Source organism: Budorcas taxicolor, chromosome 2 (genome assembly GCF_023091745.1).
Source record: "Budorcas taxicolor isolate Tak-1 chromosome 2, Takin1.1, whole genome shotgun sequence".
In the NCBI taxonomy this organism is placed as follows: Eukaryota; Metazoa; Chordata; class Mammalia; order Artiodactyla; family Bovidae; genus Budorcas; species Budorcas taxicolor.
Genome location: NC_068911.1, coordinates 43746531 through 43759426, shown reverse-complemented (window position 1 = coordinate 43759426; position 12896 = coordinate 43746531). Strand labels below are relative to the sequence as shown.

Sequence of the window (12896 nt, the reverse complement as noted above, 5' to 3'; positions counted from 1 at the left end):
GCCCTTTTTGTAGATTCACATTTAAGCAATATTATATTTACAAATAATAAATGCAAGAGAGAGTGTGGAAAAGGGAACGCTGCTACACTGTTGGTGGGAATGTAAGTTGGTGCAGCTACTATAGAGTACAGTATGGAGGCTCCTTAAAAAATAAAAATAGAACTACCATATTATTCAGCAATGCCAGTACAATCATATACATGGAGAAAGCCATAATTTGAAATGATACATGCTCCTCAATGTTCATTGCAGCAATATTTACAATAGCCAGGACCTGGAAGCAACCTCAATGCCCACCAAAAGAGTAATGAATAAAGAAGATGTAAATGCCTACAATGGTACATTACTCAGCCATAAAAAAGAAAGGGATAATGCTATTTGCAGCAACATAGATAGACTTAGAGATTGTCATACTGATTAATGTAGGTCAAACAAAGAAATTTCTATTTTTTCAGCAACCAGTCAATGGTACTTTGTTATATCAGCTCTAACAAACTAATGCAAGCAGTATCAATATGTGTGTATGTTTGTGTGTGTGTTTATATGTGTATATACATATGTATGTATTTATCTGTAGATACATACATGTATATGTATATATATATATAAAGTCTCCATATGGTGGTGGTGGTTTAGTCTCTAAGTCCTGTCCAATTCTTGTGACCCCATGGACTATAGCCTGCCAAGCTCATCTATCAATAGGATTTTCCAGGCAAGAATACCGGAGAGGATTGTCATTTCCTTCTCAGGGGGAACTTCCCAGGAATCGAACCTGGGTCTCCTGCATTGCAGGCAGATTCTGATTGAGCTATGAGGGAAGCTGATAATAAAATATATTTTATATACCCATGTTATGTGGAGATAGATGCATATAGATGTCACAGTTTCCTGCATGTACAAAACCTGGATATGTAGTGGGTTGACTATAATCTTTATTTTAAATATCTAAAAATAATATATATGCACTAATAAACTAAACTAAAATATTTTATTTTTCAACTTTTTGACTTGAAAACACTAAACATCAGCCTTAATTTTCTTCAATTTAATATTTAATGTGAAAAATATACTTTGTTGATAAACCAATTTTTCCCCCAATACTTTCTTCATCACCTCTTTGACATCTTTGTTCCTCAACCTATGCATGATGGGATTCAGTATGGAAATTATGATGGTGTAAAACACAGACATGATCATGTCATAATCTAAGGCATAGCTGGAACTGGGTGTCACGTATATGAAGAGGACTGTACCATGGAAAATGGACACTCCTGTTAGGTGAGAACCACATGTTGAAAAGACTTCTTCCTTCAGAAGAATGTATCCTCAGAATGGCCAACAGAATGAAATCATAGGAGCTCAGAACAATCAATATAGTGGATATATCAATAGAGCCTGAAAAATAGAAAACCAAAAGCTGGTTCATTAACTTATCAGAGCAAGAAATAGCAAGGAGGAGAGGGATGTCACAGAAGACATGTCTGATTTCATTGGATGCATAGAAGGATAGGGTAAAAGTAGCCACTGTGTGTAAAGTAGCATGCAAGATACCAACAACATAGCAGGAAATTATAAGTGGTACATAGAATCTGGGTAACATTGTAACTAAATACAGGAGAGGATTGTAGATGGCCAAATAGTGCTCATAGGCCATTGGGGCCAAGATGAAGAATTCTGTGGCCCCCTAAGTGAGAAAGAGAAACATCTATGTGCCACATCCAAGAAAAGAAATTGTTTTACTCCTTGGAGTGTGATTTTTGGGGTGTGATTTTGGGGGTGACAACTGAAGAATAGCAGGCACCTAAGAATGATAATGCTGTCAGAAAAGAGTAAATGGGGTTGTGGAGCTGGGAATCCATAATGACCAAGAAAACCAACCCTAAATTTCCTATCATTGTAAAAAAATAGATTGCTAGAAATAGTAAAAATAGAAATATTTGCACCTTAAAATCATCTGTAAAGCCCATCAGTAGAGTCCGTTTTTTATATGAATCCTTTATAAATCTAAATCTGATGGTGACCCTGACATCTCAGCTTTTATCTTTAAGTTCTAAAAGCAATATATGGCAAAAATAGAGCCCACCAATTACTTCCTCATGTCTGTTTCTTAGAAATCCTTTTTCAGTGAGGGAACAGTCCAGTGATGAAAAGTTGAGTCCAAGTGGATGCATTACTCTGTAAAAATAAATTAATTGCTGTTGATTAAACTTTCATGTTAAAAATAGTGCCAGTTTACAGGGTTTAACTTACAGTTTATTTTCTGTTAAATTCATGACATCTCACTTTCATATTATGTTATCTTAAAATTCACAAAAACAAATGAATATAGGAGGTTTTAATCCCAAAATTATTATAGTAAAAAATGCATATCTGAGGCTAATCTTAGATTTTCTACAGCAAGCATGAAGCTTACAATTGGTAAAGTGGGAACAAATATATTTATATCATAAGATAGTATTGAATTTAAATGTTAAAATCAGATGTGAAAATTACTTAACTTTAATATATATTCCCAGATTACTAGGAAATGGGATTATTATTATTATTGTGATATCACTCAGTCGTGTCCACCTCTTTGCAACCCCATGGACTGCAGCCTGCCAGACTCCTCAGTCCATGGAATTCTCCAGGCAAAAATCCTGGAGTGTTGAGCCAGTACCTTCAGGGGATCTTCCTAACCCAGTGATCAAATCTGGGTCTCCTGCATTGCAGGCAAATTCTTTATCATCTGTCATCAGCAGATCCACTAGTACTGGAAGTGCGGTTTGAACTCACGAGGATATAAATCCATTGGATCTTATGTCCAATGTCTTAACCACTTGGCCATTCTAGTACCTGAATTTTTTATAATTACTATAAAATAAAGTCTTCCCTAGGTGGGGGGAGGGACATGTAGTTCCAGAACCCCCTGCCCCCATACCAAAATGAAAGATGCTCAAGTTCTTTACACAAAATGGAGAGATATTTACAATATAAGCAACAGACCTCTTCTCACATACTTGAGCCCATCTATAGATTACTTATAAAACCTAATACAATGTGAATGTTGTCTAAAAGGTTGTAAATACAATTTAAATACTTTTAAAATTGGTGTTGACATTAAAAAGATCATACACCATGACCAAGTGGGCTTTATCCCAGGGATGCAAGGATTCTTCAATATCTGCAAATCAATCAATGTAATTCACCACATTAACAAATTGAAAAATAAAAGCCATATGATTATCTCAATAGATGCAGAGAAGGCCTTTGACAAAATTCAACATCCATTTATGATAAAAACTCTCCAGAAAGCAGGAATAGAATAAATATACCTCAACACAACAAAAGCTATATATGACAAACCCACAGCAAACATTATCCTCAATGGTGAAAAATTGAAAGCATTTCTCCTAAAGTCAGGAACAAGACAAGGGTGCCCACTTTCACCGCTACTATTCAACAGAGTTCTGGAAGTTTTGGCCACAGCAATCAGAGCAGAAAAAGAAATAAAAGGAATCCAAATTGGAAAAGAAGAAGTAAAACTCTCACTGTTTGCAGATGACATGATCCTCTACATAGAAAACCCTAAAGACTCCACCAGAAAATTACTAGAGCTAATCAATGAATATAGTAAAGTTGAAGAATATAAAATCAACACACAGAAATCCCTTGCATTCCTATACAGTAATAATGAGAAAGTAGAAAAAGAAATTAAGGAAACAATTCCATTCACCATTGCAAAGAAAAGAATAAAATACTTAGGAATATACCTACCTAAAGAAACTAAAGACCTATATATAGAAAACTATAAAACACTGATGAAAGAAATCAAAGAGGACACTAATAGATGGAGAAATATACCATGTTCATGGATCAGAAGAATCAATATAGTGAAAATGAGTATACTACCCAAAGCAATTTACAAATTCAATGCAATCCCTATCAAGCTACGAGTGATATTTTTCACAGAACTAGAACAAATAATTTCAAGATTTGTATGGAAATACAAAAAACCTCGAATAGCCAAAGCAATCTTGAGAAAGAAGAATGGCATTGGAGGAATCAACTTGCCTGACTTCAGGCTCTACTACAAAGCCACAGTCATCAAGACAGTATGGTACTAGCACAAAGACAGACATATAGATCAATGGAACAAAATAGAAAGCCCAGAGATAAATCTCTTACATTTTAAATAATGTTTCATTTTATAACCAATTTTGTTGTTATATAATTCTGACATGTAAAAACATTGTTAAACCTGCAGGCCTTGAACTTTTCCTATAACCTGGTTCATAACAAGTATGACCATCATTACTTGAAATAGTAGCCCAAAGATAAAAATGATTTCAAGAGACATTGTCAATAATACCTGTATTGGCACTGACCTGTACTTATTTTCAATCTATTTTTGTTTTGAATATTCATACAGTCTTAATAAGCTACTACATCTAAAATTTTATCATTAAGATAAAGACAGCAAAATGTTTTTGAAAGGTCTCTAAAGGAGGAGTAAGTTGTCCTAATTGTCTTCACAAATATAAAATGAAAGTGAAAGTCATTCAGTTGTGTCTGACTCTTTGTGACCCCATGGACTATACAGTCCATGGAATTCTCCAGGCCAGAATACTGGAGTGGGTACTCTTGCCCTTCTCCAGAGGATCTTCCCAACCCAAGGATCAAACCCAGGTCTCCCTCATTTCAGGCAGATTTTTTACAAGCTGAGTCACAGGGAAGCCCCAGAATATTGGAGTGGGTAGCCTATCCTTTCTCCAGCGAATCTTTCTGACCCAGGAATCAAACTGAGGTCTCCTGCATTGCAGGCAGATTCTTTACTAAATGAGCTATCAAGGAAGCCCAAATAGAAAATGCCAGCTAAAGGGGAAAATATTTGAAAGTCACACATTTCAAATAAGAAATATATAGAAAGATTATGCAAAGAACTCTCAAATCCAACAGGAAGAAAAGAAGCAATCTAACATCAACGTACAAGATTTTTCTTTTTTCCTTCATTGGTGTATCATTGCTATTCAGTATTGTGCTAGTTTCTACTGTATAGTGAAGTGAATTAGCTATATGTTTACATACATCGCCTCTCTCCAACCTCTGACATCCCATCATCTAAGTCAATGCAGAGCACTGAGTTGAGTTCCCTGTGCTTTATAGCAGGCTCCCACTAGCTCTCTGGCCATCATCAAAAAATCTACAAACAAGAAATGCTAGAGAAGGTATGGAGAAAAGGGAACCCTCTTTCACTGTTGGTGGGAACTTAAATTGATACAGCCACTGTGCAGACCAGTATGGAGGTTCCTTAAGAAACTAAAAAAGTAGAACTGCCATTGACTCAAGAATTCCACTACTGGACAGATACCCTGAGAAAACCATAATTCAAAAAGACATATGGACTCCAATGTTCACTGCAGCACTATTTACAACAAACAGGACATGGAAGCAATCTAAATGTCTACTAAATATACAAAACTCTTAAATAGATATTTTACTAAAGGAGATAAGCAGAAGTCAAATGATCACATAAAGGATAGTCACTGTCATTAGTCATTATCAAAATGCAAATGAAAACAAAAATGACATTATGCTATAAATGTATTTCAATTGTTAGAGTTAAACAAAATAAATTACAAAATGATATAATTCAAAATTGGTGTGCATATATAAAACTTTTGAATAGCTTTCAATGCAGGGCATCAAATTTCTAAATCATCTCTTTAATTATTAATCTTCATAACAGTATGAATCTATTCCTACTCCATATAGTTAAATCTAATGTTCTTCTCCATTGCATTTTGTAAGTTTGTGTCTACATGTGTTTGTAGGGTGTGCTACAGAAAATACACTTCTATTACTTTATAATCACTGTACCAAGAGTTGCCACAGTTAACTTAAGGGCATGCTTGGCTGGGGATACAATACAGTAACTTCTTGGAGCTTTAGTTTGTGACAGCTGAGGGCAGTTGATAGAAATGGAAGTCTTGGCTGGACACACGGCAGCACAGATAGAAATATTTCCTTTCTCTCTTCCAGTTTAGCGTGATATTGTAACTAATGTTGATATGAGGGGTCATGCCTGGAAATTCAGTATTCTGTTTCTGGTTTGTACATCTGAAAAGGAGTGAATGAGTGTTCCTCTGTATCCCTGTATTGTTTGGGAGGCAGTGAGGACTACCCAGCTCATGTGGATCGAGAGGTGGAAGATCTGTATTAAAGATGATACAGCTGCCCCGATAATCCTGGATTTCTTACTGCAGAACACTGAATGTCAGAAAAACAAAATTCCCTGTAAGACAGTGTATATTTATATCTTTTTAGACCATCTTTATTTTCTAAAAAATAATATATCATCATGAATTATTGTTTTACAATAATCAGCAAGAGATAGAGAGAATGTAGAGAACACAGGTATGGTTTTGCTTGTTGTACCAAACTTCTTGAGTGGCAGGCAGAAAGATTTAGCTCAATTAGAAAGTGACCCGGGGAAGAAGCTGATCCCAAGGATAGGAATAATGCCTATTTAAAGAGCCTTATTTGTTATGAAGATAGAAGATATTTTAGAGGGTGGTTAAGCCCAGTATCAAATTCTTAGTATCATGAATTACCTAACTGCAAAAAAAAAAAAAAAGAAAGAAAATAAAAGAAAATCTTTCACAGTTTCTATCAGCTTTTAACTCAATAACTCAATTAATAAAGGTAGCATTATATTTAACTTCAATCTAAACAGGTAAGCATGCCTCATTTTCGTTCAATGTTGAATTCAGTTTTAAATGTACCTATTTATGTGTAACATCAGGAACAAAACACTGATTTCAGAAAATTTAGCAAGGAAACTTTTGTTGTTATTGTTGCTTAATTTCAAAATCCTGATTCAGATAGCCTTTTTCCTTTTCTGACCCATATCATTATATTATCAAATAAAAAGTTACAAAAGAACTTTATAATATAGTGAACCAGTATACTAAAGTTTACCAATCTCTGCATCACTATCATAGTAATTTAAATGCTAACCTTTATTAAGTGATTGCTATGTGTTAAGTATGTATTTAAGAAGTTTGCATGTATTAAATCTAGTGATATCTCATTAAAATTAATTGTATATAACTAAAGAATAAGATAGTAAATGAACTTTATTAAAAGGATTTTGCACCCTGTTCACATTAAATCCTGCTTGTTAAAAATAACTTTTATAGTAACAATCTGATGATACAAAAGAGATTTTGGTATGCTTTCATTTTAATCTTTAGAAGCATCAAATAAGGAATTCAGTTCAGTTCAGTTCAGTCGGTCAGTTGTGACTGACGCTTTGTGACCCCATAGACTGCAGCACAAAAGGAATCAGACTTCTGGAGTCATAAATTTTATATTTTTATTTCCTATCTTCAATTTGATTTTACAAACTTGGTTTCAATAGCACCATGTACATTTTAATGATAGATAATGTACATGCTTATTGTAATCCTTGCAGAGTGGAAAGACCAGAAAAGCAAACATGAGTTATTTGGATAAAAACAAAAGTGGCTACATAACCTGAACAACTTAGTGGCTCTTCATTCTGAGTGTAGTAGTAGTGCTATCTAAACATTTCTGGGAGTTGGAAACCAGAAGTGACATTGCAAGGTTTGAGAAGAAAAATTTTGATGAGATTGAGTTTATAAAATAAGTGTAACTTGGGTAGGATTTGAATAGCAGTAGTATTTCTTACATAAAATCTTGCTCCATTTGACAAAAGCAAAGTTAAGAATAAAAAAAGAAATCAGTAAGTTAAGAACACTGTATTTTTTATCACAAGTTCTGTTTGTTTGTTTGTTTTTTCTTCTTCTGGCTATTTTTTGAACCTGAGTTTCAGTATGATTTTCAAATGTACTACCCTGTGTGAAAAAACGAAAGTGTTAGTAACTCAGTCATGTCCAGTTCTTTGGGACCCCATAGACTGTAACCCACCAGGTTTCTCTGTTTATGGAATTTTCCAGGCAAGAATACTGGAGTGGGTAACCATTCCCTTCCCCAGGAGACCGTCTTGACCTAGGGATATTCAAATGTACTATTCTACTTGAACAGAAAAGAATAATTTAGACAGTACAAAAAAAAAAAAAAAGAAAAGAAAAAAAAACGAGAAGACCTTATATAAAAAGAAGATACAATAAAAGAAAAAAAAACTGATGGTAGTTTCTGAAGGCGGAGTTTAACTCATCAAAGGTAGGGCATGATGCATACTGAACTGAAAAGATTGGTGGCTCATTCAACAAACAATTTTAATCAGTATCCAAGTATTACACTCTAATTTGAATTAAATAGATGAATAAATAAGGATAAAGGTTGAGAATAAGGTAGTGAAAAAAAAAAGGCACTGTTTCATAGTCTTATACACATAAAATCATATCTTAATAATGTCACCTATTAGACCCCCGTTTCTGATCATTTTAAAGACTCAGTCAAAGCATTTTTGTATTTCTTAAAATCACATTTTCATTGGGAAAATCCTATAATAATAAGTTTAAATACCTTCTGATCCTTAATATATATTATATGTAAAATATAAATATATATATATATAAGTAGTCTAAAATATTGTAGATGATAAATTAGATTCCTATTTAGCTTTCCTTTTCCTAAGGAAAAAGAATTCCTCGGATGCTCAAGTTTTGGATGGACTGTTGCTTCTGCCCCATATGTGTGTCTACACTTCTGTAGCTGAAATGTTGACCCTCGTCCTCACTTAAAACTGTTAGAATATGGATATAGGTGTGTCTCTTCTTTGCAGTGCCTTTATCTCTGTGAACTTTCAAATTAGTTAACACATACCATGGAAGTTATGTATGATATACTGAAATCAATGATGTAATTTGCAACTGCTACAAGAGTGGGTGAAAAGAGTATAATTTATAGACACACACACACTCTACAGAAGGTACACTTAAACCGTACTGATCTAAAAAGATTGATGATTCTTTGAACAAGCAGTTTTAATAAGTATCCAAGTATTACAGTCTACACTGAATTAAATAAGTAAATAAAACAGGAAGGTACAGGACGTTGTTCTGAATTTTGGGTAGAAATCCTCACTTACATCTTGGGGACTATTGTAAATAAACAATCAAGTTGACACATTTTAATTTATTCAATAAATTAAGAAATTGCTTTTGTGAGAAAATATACTATATACTCCATAGAAAGATGTATAGACTATCACAAGAAGCTTAAAGTCTAGCTATAACAAAGCACATACTTAACAAATATGGGCAACCTCAGCTCAACATATTCACATTCACATAAACAAACATACACAAAAATGCAAACATGCACACACACACAAGAATGAATGAATTAAATGGGGCCAGCAGAAGAGCAGCAATTATCGAGGATGTGAGTAATTTAGGAAGATCTCAGAGATGAATTGTGGCTGATTTTTCTTTCACACAGTAAGTGTGTGAGGGAAGAGTATTCTAGTTAGAACTCCTAACTTGAACATAAGTGTCAGACGTACCTATTTCTTATCTCTTGGGTGTTCCTGGACAGAAAGATCAGTTTAATGATTCTTTTGTCCATGTTGGAAAATCTGAATAAAAATTATGACTACTGGGACTTCCCTGGTGGTCCATGGTTAAGACTCCCTAATTCCACTGCAGGGAGACTGGATTTGATCCCTAGTCTGGGAACTAGGATCCCAAATGCCTTGTGGCCAAACTAAAATAAATAAATGAATAAAAACAGAAATTATATATATATTTTTAAAAAAACTATGACTGTTGCTTTTATAAACACTACATTGAAATACACCCTTTTTAAAAATAAATAGTATCCCATAATACTCAATGGTCAGCTCATTGATTTCGTTTTATAGTAAAAGATAAATATGCATAACGGCAAAGACAAACAAGATTTGGAAATACCACTGGAAGATCATCATTTTAAAAATTAACTATCTTTATCCCCAAAACAGTTTTAAGTGGCTTAAAAAATATTTACAGGAGCAATGAAATTAATTTTGAATTGATAATAATGGAAAATGCTGCTAAGTCACTTCAGTTGTGTCCGACTCTGTGCAACCCCATAGACGGCAGCCCACCAGGTTCCCCTGTCCCTGGGATTCTCCAGGCAAGAACACTGGAGTGGGTTGCCATTTCCTTCTCCAATGCATGAAAGTGAAAATGAAAGTGAAATCGCTCAGTCGTGTCCGACTCTTTGCGACCCCATAGACTGCAGCCTACAAGGCTCCTCCGTCCATGTGATTTCCCAGGCAAGAATACCGGAGTGGAGTGCCATTGCCTTCTCCAGAAAACAGAATAGAAAGGGGAAAATAGCATGTCAGTTGAAAATATGAAATCATTGTTAAAATTGAACATAGTTTTCAATTTGAATTTTTAAGTGTTCAGATGAATAGCAAAATTGCAATCGCATTTCTTTAGAATCAAAGCAATAAAATAATATATTGTAGAGAAAACAGAGACTGAAGCTTTTTCTCACAGATAGGTTTAATAATAAATAAAAGTATACTTCTCTGTACTTTTAGAGCACCTGGCATTATATGTTTGGTTTTTATAGGGAAATGAAAAGTAAGAAGACATATAATCTAGTTTATACACAAAAAACAAGAGTCAATAAAAATGAAATGACAGTGCCTCTGATTGAATCATTCCCACAGATGCAATACGAAGAGATTGGAGCAGAAGACAACATGTCCACAGGGACACAATTTGCACTACTGGGGTATTCTGACTTTCCAAACCTCCAAGGGTTATCGTTTGGGGTGTTCACCATCACTTACATCATTGTTTTAATTAGAAATGGCCTCTTCATAATAATAATGAGGCTTGACCCAGCACTGCACAAACCCATGTATTTTTTTCCTGGCAAATTTTTCCTTCTAGGAAATCTGTTATGTGTCCGTCACTCTCCCTAGGAGTCTGGTAACCCTTTGGACTCAGAACAGAAGAATATCTATCCTGGATTGTGCCACCCAAATGTGCTTCTTCCTTATCCTTGGAACCACTGAGTGTCCCCTCCTGGCGGTGATGACCTATGACTGCTGTGTGGTCGTCTGTGACCCTCTGCACTATCCCTTGGTCATGACCCCAAAGTCCTGCCTCCAGCTGGCTGTGGGCCCCTGGGTCAGTGGAATCCCAGTGCAGATAGGGCAATCAATCCCATGATATACAGCCTTTGGTACAAGGATGTGATTGCAGCACTGAGAAAATTATTACTGAAAAAAGTAGTGTGATGAGTTTATTTTAAAATGCTTTAAATACTGGCCACAGAGTTATCAGAGAAATTTTTAAAGATCTCTACATTTCCTTGTTTAGAAGTTAGCCATTTCTTTTTATACTATATTTTTCAGTTCAGTTCATTTGCTCAGTTGAGTTCAGTTGCTCTGACTCTTTGCAACCCCATGGACTGCAGCACTCCATGTCTTCCCGTCCATCACCAACTCCTGGCGTTTGCTAAAACTCATGTCCATCGAGTTAATGATGTCATCCAACCATCTCATCCTCTGTCGTCCCCTTCTCCTCCCATCTTCAATCTTTCCCCGCATCAGGGACTTTTCAAATGAGTCCATTCTTCCCATCAGGTGGCCAAAGTATTGGAGTTTCAGCTTCGGCATCAGTCCTTCCAATGAATACTCAGGACTGATCTCCTTTAGGATGGACTGGTTGGATCTCCTTGCAGTCCAAGGGACTCTCAGAAGTCTTCTCCAGCACCACACAGATCAGCCTTAATTATTCCTGTATCCCCTCCCTCCCTGCCCCTCCCATTCCTTCAGGTCATCACCTGAGGCTGGGCTCCATGTGCTGCACAGCAACTTCCCACCAGCTATCCTTCTCACACCTGATTGTATATGTATGTTGATGCTACTTTCTCCATTCATCTCACTCTCTCACTCCCCCACTGTGTAAATCCATTCCCTACATCTATGTCTCTACTCCTTCCCTGCAAATTGGTTCATCAGTATCATTTTTCTAGATTCCATATATATGTATTACTTAGTAAAGAAGGTTTTACAAAATCCTGGAACACTGCTATCCCAGGAGTTAGATCATTGATTTGTAAGCTTATCTTTACCAAATTTTGAACAAGTCATTCAGCTACTATTTTTCCCTTCATTTTTAAAGAACAAAATTAAAATGAGTATGAAGCTTATTTAAAAGCTAGCCATACCATCCCACCAGAAGTGTTGCTGTGTGAAATAAATAAACGTGTTTTGTTACACAGGCTTGAATATGATTTTAAAGAAGAAAATACACATTCATGTTTCACAGTGTTTGGTGGTGGTAGATAGTACATTTTTAGTGGCTTTTCAGCTGGTGCAGAAGCTCTTTTGTGGTAGGAAATGTTTCTCCGAAGTGCAGGTTTTGGTATTTTAATGTGTGTGTTATGACTGAGTGCTTCGATGTTTAAACAGTGCTTTTCTCTGCTGTGTATGTATTCAACACAACTTCATCTGCTATAATAACTTTGGTGAATATAATCAGCTGTGACTACAGACACATCTCATTAGTACTTTGCAAGAATTTAATATATTCATGGTGTCAATATGAGGGCAGTTAAAGAGGTCTTATTTTAAAGAAAAGAATTGCATGTTTCTGTAAGCATAGATTTCATAATTAAAAATCCTATAGCTAGATATTTGACAGCATTTTTGCACAAATATCTACTATTTTTAAAAAAGTGTTTCATATTGTCATCCAGTTTGTTGCTATTCTTATATGATTTTAACATTAAAAAGCATTGTTGAACATGCAGGTTTTGCAGATTTTATTTACAATTTGGCTTACAAAGAATATGACCACATCATCATTATTTGAAATAATGGTGAAACCAAAGTTGGGAAAACTATTTCCACAGGTTATGATTCAGTTCAATTCAGTTCAGTCACTCAGTCGTGTCCGACTCTTTGAGACCTTATGGAC

General features: G+C 35.2%; 2 pseudogenes; one reads left to right on the top strand and one right to left on the bottom strand.

Annotated features, from left to right (window-relative positions):
• Positions 1-1052: 1052 nt before the first annotated feature.
• LOC128060323 (olfactory receptor 5T1-like) lies at positions 1053-2029 on the bottom strand (annotated as a pseudogene).
• Positions 2030-10633: 8604 nt separating this feature from the next.
• Positions 10634-11141, top strand: LOC128060313 (olfactory receptor 10AG1-like; annotated as a pseudogene).
• Positions 11142-12896: the final 1755 nt, after the last annotated feature.